Source organism: Tinamus guttatus, unplaced genomic scaffold, assembly GCF_059628265.1.
Source record: "Tinamus guttatus ecotype Peru unplaced genomic scaffold, ASM5962826v1 Tinamus_guttatus_pri_ptg000583l, whole genome shotgun sequence".
In the NCBI taxonomy this organism is placed as follows: Eukaryota; Metazoa; Chordata; class Aves; order Tinamiformes; family Tinamidae; genus Tinamus; species Tinamus guttatus.
In genome coordinates, this window is record NW_028289117.1 from 1,535,117 (window position 1) to 1,557,287 (window position 22,171).

The 22,171-nt window shown below is 38.2% G+C and overlaps 1 protein-coding gene across 7 annotated transcripts in view; it reads left to right on the top strand.

Annotated features, from left to right (window-relative positions):
- The window catches only part of ELAVL2 (ELAV like RNA binding protein 2), an 86,812-nt gene that overhangs the window by 24,232 nt on the left and 40,409 nt on the right, over window positions 1-22,171 (top strand). For 4 of the 7 annotated variants that reach the window (XM_010212444.2, XM_010212443.2, XM_088534674.1 and 1 more), the window contains exon 1: window positions 1,997-2,111. The exons of 1 other annotated variant lie outside the window; for it this stretch is intronic. The gene's annotated coding sequence lies outside the window, so the exon portion shown is untranslated. Of the gene's footprint in view, window positions 1-1,996; window positions 2,112-17,405; window positions 17,463-22,171 lie in introns of those variants that run through there. 2 more of the 7 variants (XM_088534672.1, XM_088534677.1) reach the window with 1 other exon arrangement.

Below are 22,171 nucleotides of genomic sequence, written 5' to 3' on the forward strand. Positions count from 1 at the left end.
GCTGTTTTTCAAGCAGGCTAAAACCTTTTTACTCCTATAGATGCTGTCTGAATAACGAAGTATTCAGACTTTGCTTTGCTTCATTGAGGAAAATGGGCTTTTCCCGCTAAAAATGCTGTCGATGACCAAATGCCTAAACTTCGATAAAGCCAGTAAAACACCGAGGGTGGTGGAAGCTGCTCTTTCTAGGCAGTGTCTGAGGTTTTCAGCTCAGTGTGAAGTAGATAATCTTGTATCATGGATAGTTACCAAATTACTAAAATGTAGTCTAAAATATATGTGTGTAATTTGTCGAATGCCTAATGCTGAAGTACTAGTAAGATGGGGAGAACTTGAACATGTGAGTGTTTGGTAAAACCGATGTAGGAAAGACTGTTCAAGGTGCCACGGAGACCTTGCTGAGATGTCCTGAACAGCTCTTCTGTGGGTCTACACTAGCTACATTTTCTTTTAAACACCTCAGGATCAAATTATTTTAACCAAATACCTACCCAGGTTTAACTGAACACTCTTAACATATATTTGGGGAATGAAGCTGCCTTGGTGTCACTGCTGGAGTACTGGTTTTCAGTGGTTCAGAGCTTAGTGACAGGAATGAAAGGAAGAGACTCAGCTGTGGAAAGGAAATTGTAATGTAAGTTTGACTTTTCTAGCAGTTAAATCTCTACTTGGCAGCAATATTTGAATACTTTTTTGTATATCTTTTTTTAAAAGTAGAATTATGGCCTGAAGTGGCGCTTCGAATTGTCTTGGGTTTTTTGTTTGTTTAGTTTTGTTTGGTTTTGTTAGTGTTTTTTCTCCTTTTTCCTGTTTCTTGTAATATTGATGCACTGAAGATTTCTCTTGTGTTGCCTAGAGTACAGCATGAGAGGAGGCAGGGCAGAATGATGCAGATAGATCTGCTTCAAGTGATCTCCTCCTAGCTAAATTGCCATGATGAGGCTGATATTCCCTCAGGTGCCTTAATCTGTGCAAGGGGCCTCTTTGGTTAGCGTGCCTTTGATTTCAAGGTCAGCTATATTTGAAGTATGGAAACTGGCAACTAAATCCAGCGTGGCACGGAAAAAAATGTGGTGTTGTGATGCTTAATGATACAGCTATATCTAGTGCTGTATGGTGGTCCACCTTTGCACCGGGTGCAGTGGGTTTTGGTTTTATGTGAAGTTATAGAAATGCTAATATTAATATATTATGAAGTGCGCATACATATGAGCAATGAAATCTGTTATAATGCTTCTCTAGTATTGAAATTGTGTAGTGCCTTCAAGAAATGTTAATGTTCCTTGTTTAGGCTTGGCGCAAAGGCTACTGAATAAAGTACCTGGACGCTGGGTGAAGGGCAGGGGATTTTGCCCGGTGTATTGAGCCTTATGATCTTGGCATTTTATGTGTTGTCATTCAAAGCAAGTAGTTTTCAATGAAGCCAAAATCATTGAAGTTAACTTCATGGGGTGCATGGTGCATGGCCAGTGCTCCTCTGTTCTTATTCTCAGCATTTTAAGACTATCTGTGAATGTCTCCTCTGGTCTATTAAGATTGCTTTTTTAAGACTTTTTTAAGATACCCCAAATGTGCTTTTTTGTTTGTGTGTGTGTGTGTTTTTTTTTTTTTTTTTTTTTTTTTTTTTTTTTTTTTGTTCAGCAGCTTTGGAACAGTGTGCTGGACAGCAGTGTTGATAGGGATGCGGGAGGAGGAGGAAGACCTTTGGGGCTGTCCTATAGGAGGAGGGGGACTCTGAAGAACTGGGCACCTGGAGGGAGAGGATATTGTGGCAGTGGGAAAGATGTTTGGGGTTATGGAGATTTTCTGGATCATCCCTTTTGGCATGCACGTGCATAGCAATTGCATCGAAATAGGTGATACATAGAAGAACTGCTAGTAACAACCATACCTTGTCTTGTAACAGCATTCTTGTTTCATTGCCATCCACATTATTTGTCATCTTGAAATGCTGAAAAACTAATGCTGTGACTCTCTCTATTCATCCATTAGCATTAATTTCATATGCACCAATCCAGTTTCAAGGCAGAGCAAGATCTTGGAATTTACTTACTTTTTCTGTATCTACCATTCATCTCCAGCCTTGAACCAGCAAACGTAACTAGTTAAAGGTAAGAGGCAAATGCTATAGTTTACATATCGCAGTCAGAATAAGGTTTTCTTAAAACTTAAGTTCATTTTATAGATATAGGTTATTACTGTACCTAAGGATCTTATTTTCATGTCTAGTTACGTGCTTAGAAATCTCTCCAAGTGTCCTGGCAATTCCCTTATACCCAGTATGTGCTAAAAGCTGTTTTCTGTCCGTTTCCAAAAAAAGGGACAACTAAGGTCATAATTCTAAAACACTATCTGCTTCTGGTAGCCTTTTCTACATATATGAAAAACACATTTGCTCACTAGCGAAGAAATGGGTTTACTGATGAGTATAACCGCCCCCCCTTTTTTTAAATGCAGCTGTATATTTAATTGCATCCTGAAATTGAATCTAGCACCTGAAATTGCTATCCCTAATCTGGTCAGAAAACCAATTCTGAAAGGGACTTTAAATCATAAACAAAGTGAACTATACAAGATCACAAAGATTTTTAAACTGCTTTTGCATGTATATTGCTAGACTGTTAAAGCTGATGTACTAATACACTATGGTGTGCATCCATGGTTTTTGCCTATTGATATTGAGATATCAATAGACAAAAAGAGATTTTCAGTCCCAATAAACAGGTTTTATATAGTTTTGTCCTCAGATACTGTTGAGCAAACTGAAAGGAAATTAAATGTGGAATCATGCTAGTTTTTTGATAAAGACCATTTTTATAAGGAGCAGTTTTCTTGTAGTGCCATTCCTCTGTGCCAGTGAAGGTTAAGAATATAAGAGCATAAATTTGATATCCTGATGTAGGAGACTTAATGTTTGTTTTAGATACAGTTCTGCTGGTAAAGGATCTCTCTCTCAGTGAATTATAACTGGGTTATAGAGCTGTGGGGTTGTTGCTGTTATTGTTTTTGTTTCCTTTTTTTCTCCTGCAAAGGCTTCTTGCACAGCTGAATGTGTATGGAATGGTGACTGGATGGTATAACATGGGCTATACATACAAAATGTCTGAGAGATTTTTCTGCCAAAGTTAGATAACATACGAGGACTTAGGGATTTAATAATCCCTTCTTTAAGCAGTAACTCTTACAAGAGGAATGGTTGTTGTAGTCTAGAAACAGCTGCTGTAGCAGAAATACAAACTGTACCTTCCCAGACATGCCCTTTTCCCTCTCTGCCAGCCCTTACAAATACTGATCACACATTGTCAGGTGCAGTAAGGGTTATGTATTTTAACTGTGAAACAAGATGTTAAAAGTTCCTGAATCAATGCTAATTGTGTCAAATTGCATATCTTTGATGTAAATTGCCTGGAATGAACAAATGATCTCCTTATGCAGAGGAACATGTACACATGAGAACAGAAGATGAACTGATACTTCTGTAGGAACCTTTCCCTTTTGCTGACTTTTTAAATTAACTGTGCAATTTCAACTTCATTTTACACTTTGCCTATAACAATCTTGGATAATGTTACTGTATGCTGTCTCTGCCAAGATTATAATTGCTGTTACTAGTGATTGCTCAGATGTTCTACTACAAATATTAATGACCACCTAACTGTTCTCCTGTTTGTTTAATTGGGTTGGCTTGTCGGCTTGTTGGCTTATTGGCTTTTAAAACTTTTATAGCTGTTTTCATGGTTTGCTCATCTGAGAAGGCTGTGTTGCCTTTATCTGCATATATCTGCCTTAAAATCTGGCTTTTAGGCTAACAGGAAAAAGCTGTAGGCATGTACTTATATGTTTATATCATACCAAGCTAACTGTGAGTAAATTTCCATCGAATTGAAGTATGTGTATGCAGGACTTTGTTCTGACCTGGCTAAATGAGTATAAAATGGTACACTCAGATCAGTGCAGCATTATCTAGACCTCATCTAACAGTGCTAAGGCAGTTTGTACAGTTGAAATGCAGATGGTAGTAAGTCATGTGTCATGTGCACAAACTCAAAATGAAGCATAATTCTACATGGAATGGTAGAGAAGCTGTACAGCAGGATTAAGTGGGAATAAGAGTAATGATTTCTTAAAATATACAGCTGTTAGATACTGAAATATTGTAGATGTAGTGTACTTGGTTGCATACAAGATGAGTACATGGATAAATGTCAGAGAGCCATGTTTGAGAACTCGTAAAGCTGCTCAATTTCTGGAGGCATCTTTTAAAGCACATGAGACTTCAAATACGTTGCAATGCTTGCTTTTTTTTTTTCTTTCTTTCTCTTTTTTTTTTTTGGAAAAAAAAAAACCCTAAGTGGATGGAGTGGGTATGATTTATTGGTCCTCAGCTTCTGGATTACTCCTTCCTTCTGATAAGTGTGCCACTTCTATGTTTTCTTAGCCTGATTTGAGCAAGAAGATGGACCTAATTTGCATGCTTATGCTCTGTAGTCCTAAGTCAATTAAAAGTTGCCAATATTTGCTATGCTTTCTGGTACCAAAAAGCATCTGACCAGCCTGCTAGCTACTGGGTCAAGGAAAATATTCCCTGAGGAGCTCTTTCTCATTTACAGTTCCTTAGTGACAACAGAACTTAATCCAGAGTACTGAGCTTGAGCCTGTTCTGCTTCTGCTAATTATTGCTTCAGAAATGGATGTAGCACAAGCTAGATAGGAGAGCACTAAATACTGAGATACTACTGCTATACTGGAGGGGCCTTTAAGCCCATCCACCTTCAGAAATAGTACATGAAGCAGACTGTAACTTGCTTACAAATACAAGGAATTTTTAAAGTATTTTTCTCCTTTCACTTGTTTTGCTGGGGAGGAAAGTCTCCAACATCTCTGCATCTGAAGCTTGAAGGGTGAAGCTCTTAAGGGTGAGTTTGATTGTGCCTTGCCTTTTTATCATCTCATGTCAGCTTCTGTAGAGATGCCTGGAGAAGCTGGTATCTTGCAAGGTGAGGCAGAGAAAGACTCCTGGGTCCTGCATTCGTGTTTTGATAGATGCTGAGGAGAGAGTGGCAAAGTAGTCAATAGCTGTTGCTCCTGAGAAAATAAATCAGGCTTCTCTGGGCTACCTAGTGTTCTGGGTTTGAAACGGCAAGAGAGAAGATCTTTCCCAACAGGAAATCTTGTTAACGGCTTCAGTCTTAATAATGTAATTTTCAGACTCAAAAGCCAAAATACTTTGAAAAACTTTTGCCTCGTTCTTTACTCTTACTGTGTTTCAGCTGAGGATTTCTCTGTTGTCAGGGTGGTACTGGGGTACTGCAGTGCAGGAAAGTACTTTTCCTTCCTTTCTTTCAGCACTCAGCTGACTGAAATAAGAGCCTTGTTTAAAATCTCAGCTGCTTTAAGCAATTGCTATAGTTGTTCTAACTCACTGGATTTTTGTGAGAAAAGCAGAGGCTGCAAGAGCTTGAAGTGGGAGCCTGAGGAAAGAGAGACCTTGTACAAGATTTCCTTTCGTGAAGTCTGGACTTGAAGAGGGCTAAGAGGAGATATGACATATTTTCATGACATCCACATAAAGGTGCTTGAAGATGGTCGGAGTCACTGACAACCAATGTAAAAGGGAGTTGTTTCAATGCTGCCCCTTTTGGAAATCTGAAAGGAATTCAAGGAGATTACTCTGTTCTGACATGGCAGGAATATCTGCTGTTTCTCCAGCTAGGAATTTCATATTCAAGTAATGCTGTTCCCCATCTGGACTCCGCAAATGTGAACTGGATGCCTTTTCTAGTGTGGTAACATAGCACTGCTAATTGGTGGCTTAAAGGCAACCTCAGCTTGTCAGGGTATTTTAAAAAAGTGGGCAAGATGCTGGTAGCCGGATTCGGTTCACTAAGCAGAATTGTGCATCGGAATGAAGATGGCCATGCTTGCTGTTAAAGGCTTCCAAATTTAGGTCTGTGTCCCCTCCGTGTTTCTGAAATGTGGTCTTCCCTAACTAATTATAAGGAGTAAGCAGACTTTGAAGAGGCTGAGGATTGTGCATTCGTGGTGTTATAAGTGCTATATATAGCCTATATATAGGCTTTTCTTGTATATTTGAGATTCACAGTACACTTGAAGATCATTTTCTCTTTGCCAGTAAGTTTGACCTTTGTGGGGCAGAAAAGCAGGACAAAGGATTGGAGGGACAGTCCAGGGTGAGCTGAAGGCATCAGAATGAGATTTCTGCTTTGTCAGCTGTGCTCTAAGAGGTCACTCATTCGAAAGATGTGCTTTTAGTCTAATGTCACATAAATTTTACATAGAGACAAAGCTAACAGAGCCCACCTATATCTTTTATTAATCACAAATGGTAGCCCAGCATGACACTGCTTACTGTTCAAAGTGATTTTCAAGGTGAAATTTAGTCCTTTGTACTTTTTAACAGAGGTAATATATCTTTGATGAGTTTTGGACTTGCTTCTCCTTTAGGCTTCCTTCAGGCTATAGTCATTTGGGATAGCAAATAAACACAGCTAGTACTGTTGCCTACTGTGTGGGCAGCCCTTCTCCTGAATTTATGCTACAATTCAACTTATCTAATTAGTTAACAATATTTTTCCCAGACTTTATCACAAGTATTAGTAGTGATGCAAGTATTTTCTGATCCTGAGGGATTGCATGGTATAGTCCTCTTGAGAGCAAATATTTTAGTTGTGTCTGTAAATTCAGCTATCAAAGAGTAAATACTATGATATGTTGAAACTTACTTTGCTGGTGGGGAACAGCCTACAGAAAAAGATCCTTCGTATTTAGGTTTTAAAGTGGTGTTCAGGGCACTGTTAGAGCTCAGATGATATAACTGTCTGAGACAGACTCCTACGAGTACTGGCTGCCAGAAGCCTTTTTCTGCTGTCCCTGTAAATGGCTTTGGGTCAAATAAAGATCGTGTGATGGAGCGTGGAGGTGTATTAGTGATGCTCTTTGAATGGGAGATGTACTGCAGTATGGGAAGTTACCAGCCAATACTGCCTCATGTGGCAAGGAGAACTGTTGCTCATGCTTTGCTTTAAGTGTTGGCTTGGCTCTTTCCTGAGGATGTTAGCACTGGTCCAGATGGTAAATGGGATTTTGGACTTCTAGGAAAATGCATTGAAGCTTTGGCTTTGTGACCAGTCTCTGGAACAGACTAAGTCTCCTATGAATTAAAGCAACTTGGTTTGGCTAATATCTATTTTTTTTTCTTTTAGAATAACTTTTGTTGCAGTAAGGGAGAAAACAGTGAAGCTGACAGTCAGCTGAAGTTGGCTGTGGTGATGGGATTTAACCTGTTTCTGTATCAAGACAATATAAATCTGTTTTTTTTTTAATTATTATTATTGGTTTATAAGACTGGTATATTCCTGTCTTTCCATAAGTAATAGCTCATCCTTTCTAGTTTCCTGAATTGTACCATCCCTACCTTGTCTGATTTAACTAGTGGAAGTGACTGTAATATCATGTACTCAAGTGGTAACTTAAATAGGGGAAACAAAGGGCTAGTTGCTATACTGTAGTTGCAGGTTCTCAGGACACATTTGTATAACAAATCAAAAATACACAAAAATGATGAAGTGCTGTCTAAAATTGTTTGCTTCTGACAATAATGCTGTTGGTGTTTCCCTCTGCTTCTGGTTAAGAGCTAGTGGTGTTGCAGAAGAGGTATGCTGTTTACATGGTAACTGAACATGGACAAATTGCCTGCAGCTTGTTTGTAGGCTGTCCATTTTGGTCAGTGTTATGTAGTACTGTCCCCTCTCAGGAGGGTTAGGATGTGGAGTTATGATGAAGAAATTCTGAGCGTGAAAGGGAATGGAAAGTGGGAGGAAGACCGCTAGTAAACACTAGCGGTATTGCATTTGGCTCAGATACTTTAACAAAGGCTAACTTTCCTTCTTCCACATTTCCTTCCCTTCGTTAGGCAGAGGGAAGAAGGGAAGGAAGAGTGGGCTGTTTGAACAGTTCTTCCTGGTCTCTTCTATTTGACATACAGTGGTGGTCTTGGAAAAAATAGGTAGGTACCTGGAGGATTATGGAAAATTTGAAAACTTGGCCCATTACACCCATTTCAGATGCTAGTGTTTGTGCTTCAGCTTCTGCCTGACTTGACACGGATGTTTTTTTCATGGACGTCATCCTTTGAGTGGAATTCACATGTGACGTGATTGGTCCCTAAAGACATATAAAATAGGGATCCTAAACTGCATGTCCAGTGCATTCCACCATAATGGCCTATCCGTAGTCATTGCAATTAGTTGTTTGGTTTTATCTGTGCTGACAATTCCAAATTGTTTGCCAGGCTCTATGGTCATGTCAAATCTTCAGAGCCAAAAGAGGTCTTGGAAGATGAGTAAGAAATTGATCTGTTTAAAACGACCAGTACCAGCAGTTGTGGAGATGGTGTTAAAATGTAGCATCTTGTTGTCTTGGACTCCACAGTGTAACTAGATCTTGTTTCTAAAATTAGTTGTTTTAGTCTAAAATTTGTTGTTTCCAAAAAAATGAAGTTTGTAATAAGGTCTTGTTATCCCAGCCTTCCCTACATCCATTTCTCCCAGGAGAGGCTACTGGCTCAGGACTAGATCCTGAGAACAGTTTTGGTGCATCTGAGTTGAGTGAAATGGGCAGAAGGATTATGGTAGGGCTACTGAAGGTCCAGCTGTGTAAAAGAAACATTGGGTTGGTGATGCAGAGAGTTTTATTCTTACCAGCCTACTAGATCTAGTTATAGGAACTCGTAGTAAGGAAACTTGACAGGTCTGGAAAGAGGAAATGGAAATTGGGCGTGGAAAAGTCATTCTAGAACAACTGAATCTCTCTTGATTTTCCTTATATAATCCTTGCTTTACAAACTGATGTTGAGCTTTTGTTCTGCCGTACTAGCTTCTACCTCATTTTTAGGTGTTACCTGCAAACTCAGCCTTGGTTTGCGATGTCACGCAAAAATCATATAAAAAGAATGCTGTCACTCCTTTTTCAGGAAGCCTTTCTCATACATATTTTAAGACCAGTACATTTTGACAGCATTTTCAACTTGCTAAAAATGAGCCTTTTTTCAAGGTCAGGTCCTGGAGTGAACCAAGATAATGTCCTCAGTTTATTAGAGACCATCATTAGGAATTTCCTAGTTGTGACCAGCTGTTACCTTTTGAGCCTCTCCCTCTAAAAGCAACCTTCACATCAAAATATGTCTGCGGTGTAATTTCCTTGAACTGCTTTGCTTAGGGTTTATTGTGCTGTGTGGGTGTAACCAGAGCACAGCTTCTTGCTAGCTACTAGATAATTAACATTGTGTGCATATGTTTAGTTTCATAATGAGAAAAAAAATCTAAAAATATTGCTCAAGCTAAATCTAGGCACCTTTAAAACCTTTGACAATACTGCTGAATATCAGTAAAACACCCATAAAGATTATGCAATAACCTAGACTTGTGCTTGTAGGTATATACACAAACACCCACTTAGACACCAATCCAACCCACTCTGTCTAAATATATGTGTATATAGAAGATATTCTTTCATTTGATTGTGTTTTTATTTTGCATGTCTTATGTGTAATTGTGTCTCATTTAGAGAAGGTGAATGGAAGCTACAAGGACTTAAGGGTAGCCACACTGATTTGTGGGGCCTTCCGCCAGTGAACATGAAATTACACACAGTTGGGAATGCAGTTGTGGGCAATCCTGTGCTGCTTTTTATCCATTAGCAACAAGCTACTATCATTAATGTTTATTAATTAATATTAAGGAAGCTTTAGTTCTCTTTAATCAACTTGTTCATGTAAACTTTGCATTTCTGTAAGATGAGCTGTGGAGTGAAACCTGCACCCTTCTGTAGTTGTTGCTTGCTTGATACTACGGAGTGCCTGGAAGCAGGACTGGCCTCTTGTGAGTAGTTGCGACTGCTTTTATTAAGTGCTGTTTCTGATTGCAGGTTTCTTCTTCCTTGGTACTATTCAAGACACTGGTGGGATTTAAAAAAATAAGAAAAGAAAAGAAAAAGAAAAGAAAAAAATCCTAGGGCCACTGGTTATGCAATGCCAGTAATGTTGACCATTTTAGTGTTTCTACTCTGCTTTAATTCCTGTTGCTGCATAAATGTATATGTCGTTTGAAAACCCTGCCGTATATTACCAAAACAGGAGTACTGAATAACAAGCTGAGTTTAGAACTGGCTCTTTATTTTGTATTTGATATAGTATGCCTGTGTTTGTATGCCTAACTTCCTTCACATTCTGTTGATTAGCTGAGTTTGAAGAAAACAGAGTAGTATTTGTCTTGTTCAACAATTAATTGTTCAGCGGTTAATCGTTCTAGTTATGGCTCTCATGAACAGGCAGACTTTGTGCTTTGGAACAAGTCAGGTTGACTGTGGTACAGTTAATGAGGGTAGTAGATCTATCTCTAATTCAGTCAAATCCTCCTTCAGAATTTCGAAAGCGTTATGAAGTTTCTCAATGAGGCATCCATCCTTATCAGGTTCAGGAGGGAAGGAGTGAAACACTGTTGACAGCAAACCGTAGTTGGAGGTGCTTGAATGCTACAGCACTGCAAAAGGTATTGCAATAGGCTCGAGGTAAGGAGTGCTCCAGGCAAGAATAGATTAAATAGACTGCGAAGAAAAATTACTGGAATATAACACAGCTGTAAAATTTTGTGCTTTCAGAGGATGTAGCTGAGTTTCTTCTTTATAAAGATTTACTTTGGTGTTTTGATGGGGAAAAATAGTCCTGAAAAACAGAAAAGTTGGTATAGCTATTCTTTAAACCATTTTGCAAGCTCGCTGTTTGAGGGGTTTTTCTTCTGCTTTGGCCTATTTCCAAGTGTGACCTTTATCTGTCCTCTCCTGCCTTGTTAATGCTTGTGCGTACTTACTGTTCCTCAACACTGGAGGATTCTGCTCTGAAGCAACTGTAAAGGCTTGACACGTCTTATCTCCAGTTGGTAAAAAAGCTGTCAGAAACAGCCTCAAGGATGCAGACTCTAGTACAAGTCTTAGTACTGTGCGTATAAATATGTATAATACCAATTTGATATATCAAAAGTTTGTGTCTTTATCCAGAATTTTTGAATCCTAAGGGTTTTTTTCAAGTGTCCTGTTAAGTAAGTCTGTCTTAATTTGCTGAATGGATTGTCTTCCTTAGAAGACAAAGGTGCAGCATTGCTTAGAGTTGGGTCTTGCCTTAGTTTCTGTGTGTCTGCTGGGAATGATTGCAGGTCCCTATGCTTGACAGGAAAACAATACCTATTAGACATGTTGTCTGTGAATTTGTAGAAGTTACTGTTTGGGAGGCTGCAGAAACCAATTTTGAGGTATCCATTAAACAAATCATAATAGTTTATGGTGAGATTGGTTCTTTTCTGAACTTAGTTTTACTTAGTAGATGAGGAGAGTCTCATGAGAGGAGTGTTTGTTTGTATAATCTGTTGGTACAAATAATCTATGTGAATCACATAGTTTTGTTGCAGTGAGAAGCGAAGGATAGACATGTAGACCTGAAACTTCAATTATCTTGCTAATTAGGAAACAAGGAAATACTGAAAACTTCAGGTTTGTTTTCAGTGCCCTTAGAATTCTGTTATTTTGAATTTGCCAGTATAGCTTCTTCAACTGTTAAACAGTACATTACCTTCAAACTTCCTCTAGTCCTTCCTCAGTTGTCTTTGACTTGCCAGATTTATATATATATATAATATATATATATATTTCCTTTTTTTTTTTGTGGAACCCTAAGCTTAGAGTGAATATGGATTGTCTAATATAATGCTTACCCGTGATGTGCTGGCAGTGGTAGCCTGCTTTTGAAACATGAAATCTTGACCAGTTTTCTAAGCCTAACTTGCATGCCTTAGGTTCAAATTCATATGCTCTGCCTTCTTAAGACTTTGTCTTAAAAGTCTTTTTCCCTGAGAAATCTCATCTTTTTAAGATGTTCCTCATGGTTTTTAAGATGGTCAGTTTCTGGCAGGGGGCGGGGAGGGAGAAGTGGATAAATAGCCTTTCTTAGTAGACAGAAAGGCACATAATCTCAGGATGACTGTCACGACTGTGTTCTCTTTCTTCCTCAGTCTTGAATTGAAAACATGTCAGGGAGGGAGGTGCAGGGTCTTACCAATCTGTATGACGCTTTGTATAGAGGAAACTTTTCTATGTGCTTGAGTTTTTCCACTCAGGAATAATCTTCAAAGTTTTTCTTGGACCCACGTTACAGGGGAGGACTGTTTGTATTTTATTGAAATTTGGTGATAACAGGTGCTTCATATTTAAAGATGGCTACTGCTCCTGGCAGGTTTGCGTTTGAACTGAAAACCAGTGCAAGAAACCTTTGCTTTTAATATGGTCTGTGGAAACTTTAATTGCATACTGGCCCTTACTTTTTTGTTTGTTTGCAGTGTTTGCTCCTCATGTTTGTTAGCTTTTTATTAAGGCTGCTAGATGATTTTTTTTGTTGTCTATGAAGTGATTTATGCAGAAAAAAAGTACATAATATGTTGAAGACAAATCATTTACTTGTAATAAAATAGCTGTTTTAGCCTTTTTTATTATTTACTCTTCTAAGTGAGTGCTGTAGCATCATTATCTTATTGTTGACAAATTCTAAGGCATTTCCTTACCCTAATGTGAGAGTCGATTTTTGGATTAAAGGATAAAAATGATAACGATAGCACTAAACACTTTATAACTTTGGGAGTTTTTGAGCTTAGCAAGGTGATTTTCTAGTTATTTGCAGTATCTTGTCTGTAAAAGCATTCAATTTTGTGTTATTTGGCCCTGAAAAGCTCTGTGAAAGAAACAAGTGTCGCGTATGAAAGATGCAACATTTGGAATTACCTCTTTAATTCTGGGAAGAACTTGTAGGAAGTGCTCTAAGTCCTTGGTAGCCTTTAAGTGACTGGGGAAAAATAGCAAGAGTTAACTCTGTTAGTTCTTTTGACCTGAAGTTTGTCAGCTCGAGCTGTTGTTTTTATGGCAAGATGCAAGCCAGACTTAAGTCCTTTGGACAGTAACTGATTCAGTTTTGTCAGCTGAATCGCTGGTCTTTGGGCGGTTACTCTTCAATTATGTGCTTACATACAGATAAGAACTGTGCTTTTAACATGTTTTGAATTCATTTTCTAAAGAAATAAAAGAAATAGCAGATGTCTGGCATCTGTTTACATAATAGAAGATGTTTGTGAAAAGGTAGAAGGCAAGCTGAATGTAAGACTGATAGAGAAGGACTATCCCTATTAGACCTATAGCTTCACAAGAATAACTGCAATAGACAGGTTTATTCATTTCCAAGGCTTATCAGGTGAAAGAAAAAACTCTAGTAAGCACATTCAGATTTGCATGAATCTTTCTCATCATTCTTAAACTCTTCGGAGAATTGGCCATCTGTTTTGAGCTGTGTATAGCTGACAGTGTTTAAATAACTTTATGCTCTGCCAAATCTCCGTACTGTGTACCAGTTGAGCTGAGTTGCTGCAAAGAACAGAAAATAGATTATCAAAATGCTTTTTTATTCTGTACTCGAAAAGGCATGTTATGAGCTGAGGATTGTTCATTATGTGAAATATCATGGTTGTCAACTGGTGCTGTCCTATATTACTGATTGCATCGAGGAGAAAGACAAGGTTTTAATTCACTGTTTGTGTTACTGTATTGAAAAAGATAAAATCAGCATAAACAAAAGTTGCAGTTGCTGCTAACGGCAACTTACTGCATGAAACTTGCTCCAAAAACTCATTTGATTAAAGGGGTTAAGCAGAGTGGTAATGGAGAAAAAATTAAAGATTGATATAATTGGGCCTCAAAAGAAGTAAGTTGTGAACCCAGGCAATATTGATTAGTTTCCCTTCAAAAGCAAAGTGATTGTATGCAAAGTGCGTCAAAACTTGTTATTGAACCCAAATGATTTTTGGGGATGGACTAACACTCTGCAAGTGTTTCCTCTAACTGTTAGAATAAACATGAGTCTGTACTGACTTATTTTTAAGCTTTGGTCTGCTTTTCTTTGCACACACGGCCACCCCCTGCCCTCCCCAAGGGAAGCTTTCAGAGGGCTCCCATCTAGAAATCCAGAACACTAGAATTGGGTGTAATTCTTTATGCCAACATATGAAAGATTAAGCTTTCTTGAAGGAATAGCTCCTCCATCAGAGGATGTCTTGTGTCAAAGGGTTCTTGGAGCAGTGCCAGCATGTAATGTGGTTTTCTTTGAACACTTTATATTTGGCACTCCAAGTGGTATCTGTCATAATTCAGTAACTTTTGTTGCTTAAAAATGGCTGCACCTTGTTTCTGCTGAATTTGGCATCTGTGTGTGCATGCATGTGTGCATGTCAGTTGGGACTTCTGCTTTAAAAACTGAGAGGTAAAGAAAGCAGCCCCAGAATTGGGAAAAATGGTACTTTCAACTTAGGAGGTTATGATATGATTCAGTAAGACATTTGTTCGGTATATCTAGGGTCATTAACCACTTAAATATGTCTGTATCCTGCCCATCTTTTATGGAATAACTCTGGAAGCGTATCATGAGGAATGCTATCTGCTTTTTCTTGACTCAAACATTCAGGATACCTTGATAAAAAGGAAAGACTTGAGTTAACTTGCAACCTACATTAAAGTGTTGGAAAGTGACCTGTTGTCCATGAAAAAGACCAATTTCTCTAAATCAATCACTACCTAAATTCCTGATGAAAGGGATTCAGTCTGGTGCATCATGCTCTTGCAGTGGTGTAGATCTAGTTAGAATGCTCATAGCTCCTGATGATACTATATGTCAGTAGGAAATCCTGTTCATATTCACTGATCTCTTCAGCTCTTCCTGCTTTGAACCAATTTTTGAGGCTTCTACAAGCAAAAATTTAACTTCCTGTTTAATAGAGCCTTCGTCTGGCTTTTGACTAGTTGGAAACTCTTGTTTAATTGGTCGTAAATCCTAAGTAATGTGACTGGTGCTTTAGTGAGCCGAACTTCATCTTCAAAAGCTTTTAGGTTTAGGAAGGATGTTACTTCTGGAGTACTTAGAGGAGCTGACATTTGGCAGGATTTGAAGAATTAAGATTTTGGAGAAGAGATCTGTTTCTAGATTTCCCAGCAGATTTCTTTCTGAATCTTGTCCCAGAATATCTTTTAATGCATCACATTCAGGTGTTTGTTTTTTTTCTCTTTTTTTTAATTTGCGTGAAATTTTGCCCTTGATAGGCAAAATACATATTTAATAGATGTGAGGATTATGTGCTATTCTCTTCATTTATTAACAAAACTGTGTTGTGCTAGGATTATAAAGCCTTCAAAACCTTCTCTAACTGAAGGAAGAATATAGAGTGGGCAGTCTGGGTTTGTATTTGAATATATGAGATCAAACATCAGTTCTGTGTAGCAAAGGGGCATTAGAGTTTACTTAAAATTAGTCCATCTATTGTTATCATACTGAACTGGCATGAGGTAAGCAATGCTAATGTTACTCTTTTGATATCTTGAAACTTCTTCTCACAGATGCTATTAACAAAATGCTAAGAGGCTGAACCTCTAACTCAGCTTTCAGGGAAGGTTTCAGGAGCTCCTAGGCTTAGCCTCTGACATCATACACCCCTTATTTTTTATTTTATTTTATTTTATTTTATTTTATTTTATTTTATTTTATTTTATTTTATTTTTTCCTCTTTCTATGTAAGTGAATGAATGAGACTTAACTGAATAAAAACCCTTTGGAGCTAGCATAGAATTAAGCCGGTGCAGGAAAACCTATTTGTACTTTTCTGTATCGGGGTAAGCTCTAACTTGTTCTCTCCGGGGCTTGATTGATACTGCTTGTGCACACCAGTGTCCTGCTCACGGTGGGATGAAACCAAGGAATTTGCTCTACAGAACTTCTCGGAAGGGCCTTTCCCTCCCTAATGACCTGCAGTGTTATTCAGACACTTGCTGGAGGTTGAGAGGACCAAGCAGTTGACTTTGAGGTGAGCAGAATATACTAGGTCAGTTCAAACTGATGCCATTCATTTTAGATCAGTCAATCCAGCTGTCAGAAGTTTGAAAAACAACTGATATCCCTTTTCTCCAATTGCTTCTCAAGTGAACCCTCTCAGCCAGCTGAACTGCATCTACCACTTACTGTTTTCTATGGTCTGTTGAAAGAATGCAGCTGTACCACTTCTGCCAGCTGTCTCCATAAATGCAAAATCTCCACCCCCTGGAGTCTTACCTCTTCTCCATGCTTTGAAGCAGATTCTTGCTAATAATGGCTGGTCTGTGTAGCTAATCACTTACTCTAGTGGGTTCTTTGGAGAAATATGACAATTTGTACTCTTCATAAGCAAATTGTAATGTAATAGGCTTGTATGACAGCTGGGAAACTGCACCACTTACTGCTTTTAAATATCAGAAATAAGGATAGTAGCACTTTGCCACTATGAAGTGTATACACTTTATAGTAGTATATACTATATAGTGTATACACTTTATAGTAGTTTCTGGTTTACTATTGAGAGACAGTTTTACTACCCAACTCCTCATTTTTCATCTGACTATGTGGGAGTGTGCAGGAAAAAAAAAGTACTTGTGTGTGTAAGAACTGAGAGAGAGATACAGGAGTGATTCCAGAGGAAATAGTCCTCCTAATATTAGTTTGTAGTGCTTTGGAATACAGACCTGTTCCTGAAATACCTGATATCTTCTGTTCAGCTGGAAGATCATTTTCTAGCATGGGGTTTGGATGGTTTACTTGTCTTCCTTTTAACTTCTCTAACTGGTGTATTTTTGTGTGTTGTCTTGAATGAGTGCTTTCAGACAACTCGATGCCCGTGCTACAGACGTACTCTTTTGCCTCTCCCTCCCTCAATGCTTATCTGGAATACAGAACTGGTTCAGTAGCTGATGCTGAAGGCAGAGGATTCAGCCACAGAACTCTGAGCTGAGTTGGTTTTATTGCAGTAATAAGCTTTTCTCTGTGGTTCATTAGATGTAGCTGCAATGAATTAGAAGTGACTTAAATATAACTCAGCTGATCAGTACTGGATGTCCTAGGTATTTTTGCCAAAGTTGCAGGCTGCCTTTATTATTATTTTTTGAGTCCTTACTGGAAATACACTGTTCATAAGATGAACAGCTTTCCAGTTTGACCTGTATTTTTTGCTCTAAATCTGTAGAATCCCCATTTGCCTTTTTGTTATGCAAAGGATAAAAATTAGCTCAGGAGCTGGTAAATTGGAGGCTGCCAGGTGATTTCTATAATCTGTGTGATACTTAACAGGCTAAAAATAGGTGCCGTAGGGGATATCTATATGGAGGGGGCAGCTTCTGCTGTTTGAGAAACTCTGTGCTGAAGCAGCTCTATGTTTGAGTGTTTAGTAGTTTCATCAGTGAGATGGAGAGAGTGAGTGGCTTTGAATGAGAGCTACTGCCGATGTCCATATATCTGCAAGGAAAGGGAGCTGCTTACTCTGAAACGAGTCACAGAGTTGGTATGGCAGTGTTTTATGTTTTTCCTCCTTTTTTTTTTTTTTTTTCTTGTCTGCTGGGATGTGGTCTGGTTGAAAATTTCTTGTATTTTTTTTTGTATTTCAGTTTTTTAGTTCTGGCTTGCGTCTGTTTCAAGCCTGTTAGGATTGTTTAACCTTTACTGACCTACTGAGAATTTGGAACTTAATAAATGTTTTTCAGATATGGGCCAGGTAGGGTATTTTTCCTCTCTTAGTTCCTATAAATGCGAGGATGAGGCCAGCAGACTACCCAATTGCCAGTAATCTACTCTTTGAACCTCTACATGGTACAGAAAATTGTCCCTGGCCAAATGATTCTTGACAGTAAATCTTCAATGTTTATATGCTATTTGCCATGTTTTATCTGTTCTGTATGTTGATCTGATCTCTGCTTCCTTCTCCTGTCAATATTTTGCCTGTTGTCATGGTCTTTCCCTAAAGTTACTGTTTGTGCTCGTAGGTTTGTCTGCCTGGGCTTATTGTGGCTTTTTCAAATCTTTGCAACATCAGATTCTAGAATTTTGATATGGTTTAAGTGAATGCCAGCAGTCATGAATCTCCAACGGAAGCTCTCCTAATCTTTTCAGCAAATTAACTAGTTTACAGTTACAGAGGGAATACTGTTAGCCTTAGGTAGCTAATCCAGAGTGAAACAGCTGTGAAGCTTTTGCTTTTGATGCACAGGCTGAATGAGCATTTGGAGAACATCCAGCCCAGGCTTGGTCTTTCACAGCTGACTTGCACGTAGGAAGTATGTGTGCAGTGCCTATGTATTTTATAATACAGTATTTTGTTTAGAACTTGCTCTAAGAACAATTTAAATTCTTTTTTTTCTTACTGCTATTGCTAATAACTATACTTCAACTTTTTTTTTTCCTTCTACTACTGCTTTTTCTCCCTATGCCCTCTTTCTCCCTCTTGCTTTACAGTGCAATGCGTGAACTACTGAAAGTGGAAAGTTCGTCATCAAGTAAAACTCTGTTTCATGTAGGCTGGTATATATGCCAGGTTATATTCTGGGCATTTTTAGTCCTTTTTGGGTGGCTACTCAATCTACACCTGTTTATTAGCAAGCAGTGGATTTAAAGTCTTTTTTAAGTTTCGAACTAGATAGATTTATTCTCCTGAGGCTGTCAAACGTTTTTTTGCAAACACCTCTGCTTTTCTTTGAAGAAAAGTGTAGATAGGCACAGAATTGCATACAGTGAAAAAGATGCAATCAAGTGTTTGGGTATTGTGTGATCATATATTCCTGAGAGTATTGTTTCATTATTGAATTAGGTGTATATATATATAACTAGTATGACTGTGAAATCGGGTACTACTTGAGGCTTTGATACAATCAAAAATCTTAATATAGAAAGGTGAACCTTTTAAAACTTCAAGGAAAATTAAACAACAATTTCTAGATTACTTAAAGATGATAATTGGTATTCTTAGTTTTTTAGGGAGTTTTTTTATGGATAAGAAACTTGCATAAATTTATCAAGTTGAAATTTTAATAGGCTAAGGTATACTCTACTGTGCGACATAGACACAGAAACAGTGTAGAGTAAAAGAAAAACATATTCAGCATACCTTATATAAGGTATCTTGCATCAAGATTGCAGTATTAGCATACCAGAAAACGCTAGAGGTAGAAGACAGATTATCTGTTGTTTTCATTATAAAGAAAAGGTTACCAGAAAGGGAAGTAAGTCAAATGGCCTCATAAATTCTGCTTTATGGATAGATTAATATGGCGATATGGTTAGTTCTGTCATTTTGACTACTCTGCCTCCCTGTCCTTGAATTTATGTTCATGCAGGGGTTGCAATTCTCATTAATCCTAAGTCTTCAGACTTAGCAGTTCTGTCCCAATGGACAGAAATTCAGAGCAAGATTATTTTTAAATAGCAGAAATATTTAAATATCTGTTTTTTAGTTTGTTTGTGTAAATAAAAAATATGTATCAGAGCAGCATCTGATTCTGTCACATTGGATGTATTGCATTATTCATTATCTTTTTGTCCTGTGGTAATCCAGGGTTTCCAGGCTATGCTTCTGGAACTGTGGTGGCCTTTGTGAAGTGGGCAGGGACAGTGTTAGAAGATCAAAAACAAAAGCTGTGTCAAGTGTCTTCCCCTCCCTCACCTTTCCCTCCTGAGACATAATTATTAACATCAAATCATTAAGAATGCTAATTATGGCTTGGATATTCAGATTTTTAGCTAAGTAGTCAGAATATATATATTTTAAGTTAATCGTGACCATATTTATTTTTATAAGTTAGTAATGAATTGCATGGCTTGGTAATGTCTAGGTATTTTAAGGTGTTTTTTCTAAGAGGACAGAAAAAGTTGACTGGAAGTGCTTTGTATTATACACCATAATACAGGCTTCAAATTTGATTTTGATGCCTTCCAGCAACGAAGAAAAAGCTGGGACTTAGCCATTTTGTGTATTTCAAATATTAAAGGAAATGCTTGGAAATCATCCTTACAGAAGGACATAACAGTATAGGGCAAAATGTGATCTTTATTTCCTTTCATCTGTAATGTGTTTTTTTTTTTTTTTTTTTTTTTTTAAGACAAAAACTGCAGCTTTGTCACTTCTGCACTTGAAACCTGCCCTTTACTCCTTTGCATGCTTTTTCCTCTGCAGAAGTGAGTTTGTTCAGCCTCTAAAATAGTAAGAGACCAGAAGCAAGAATTCTGCAAAACGTTTGTGACTTCTCTTTCGTATTAATTTGTACCATTATTGTAGCCTTCTCTTTCGTATTAATTTGTACCATTATTGTAGCCATCCCTTTCACTAAAGAGGCATCAGTTAATGTAGGTGTGCAGAAGTTCTAAGTTACTTCAGATACGTGGACCTAAAAAAAAAAAAAAAAAAAAAAAAAAGAGCTTTAAAAATGAATAGCTTCTAAACCTAGCCTGGGAATTTTTCTGAGAACAATCACAAAACCCATCTACTTGACAGCAAATTTACTATAATTATCACTTGGAAAAAAAGGGATTGTGCGTACTATGCTATAGAAACTTTTGTTGTGAGTTTTCTTGTTTTTGTTTTTAATACAATGCATGTTAACCTCATGAAGCAGCAATTAAACATTCTGGTGAAGAGTTAAACTTCTAAAAGTTTGATGTGTTTTTTTTTTACACATAATCCACATCTTCTGCCACTACGTCTGACTTGTTGGTGCAGATCAGTGTGAGTTAGACAGCTCCTATGATCTTGTAAAGGTAGGAGGACTTACAGAGAGCAGATGAATATTGTAGGGCTTAACTGTTAAGGAACTTCTTCCTTGCTTACTTCTCATTTGAAATTGGTTAACTGTGAGGAGAAAGAAAGAAATGCTTTTGGGGAGAGAAGTCAAGGGGATTTGCCCTGGAATTTGAGGGGAAAGGCTGTGATGGAGATGTTGAGTTACCAGAATCTGATGGCACTGTGGACCTGCTGGGACTTCCTTCTGCTGGCAGGTCCCTGACACTGTCTGGTTTTGAACCTGCCCATTTTCCTGGGAGGCCAGGAGAGGCTGGTGCTGCTATAAAAAGTGGAGAGGGGAAAAGTTTCCTTAACCATGGCTTCTTCTCTGGAAGATAATATGCTGTTGCCTGATCCCATTGTAGGACTTTGTAGCCCTGCAGGAACTCTGGGCCAGGAGGGACTATGTCTTTTAGCTCTAGTCCCCTACAGGGAATGGAGCAGGGGAGGAGATGGAGAGGTGTTGAAGTTGATGCATGGTGCCCCAAAGCCGGGGGGCAGAAGAGGGGCAGGGGGCTGGTTTGTTTGTTTAAGCTTAGATATTTTTAGAGTTGCAGTACTCTGTTTTGCTTCTTAGGTGTACTTGAAGTGACGAGAGGAGAGTGCAAGTGTGTAAGAAGTACTAAAGGGAAAAGTTTTTTATGACTCCTAAACCAAAGGATGAGGTGGAAGTTGAACTTATGTGGGAGACCTGCCTATTTCAAAGAGAGCAGGGCCTTGAATTAAAACTGAACAATTAAATGTGAGTGTTGACTTTGAAATTCCCCTAGGTGTCAAGATGTACAGTCCTCAAGATGTTAAATTCTTAAGTTCTTTAGAATCTTGGAGGCTTTGTCTTTTCCATTACTTCTAGCATGTTCAAGAGCACTGCACATGCAGCTGTCTCTAGTATAAGACTGTTGGAGTTTAACTTCTTGCAGGATGTATATGCTTCTTAAAGGCATGGATTGTTTTGCATGACTTGCAGCCTCTCAATAACAGGCTGTCTAGCATGTGAGATGGTGACAGTGTAGCTCAATATTTACATGAGCAAAAGTAAAAAATTTTTATGTAATTGGCCAGGTCTTCTAAACAGTGTTGCACAGTTGAAAGTTCTGTGTGCTGCTTCTCTTAAACAATAGTCTTGCTTCAAGGATCGATCAAGTTGATCAATGTGGGGAGACAATTCGGAATAGTAGGTCGGTGTATAAGACCAGCTTGGATCATTGAATACATGACATAGCTGGATAAAACTAGTCTAACAGGGACAGTGATACCTCTTTTATATATCTTGGTAATATCAATGAATGGCAGTCTGTGAGCCAAGCATAGTTTGGTGAACCATTGGGCAAGACAAACTTGACATTTAATTAGCATTTTTGAATCTAGTGTTTCTTCTTGGATATCTTGGACTTTTATTTTTCTTCCATCCTTTGTCTATGCTTATTAATGCTGCTTACTAATGC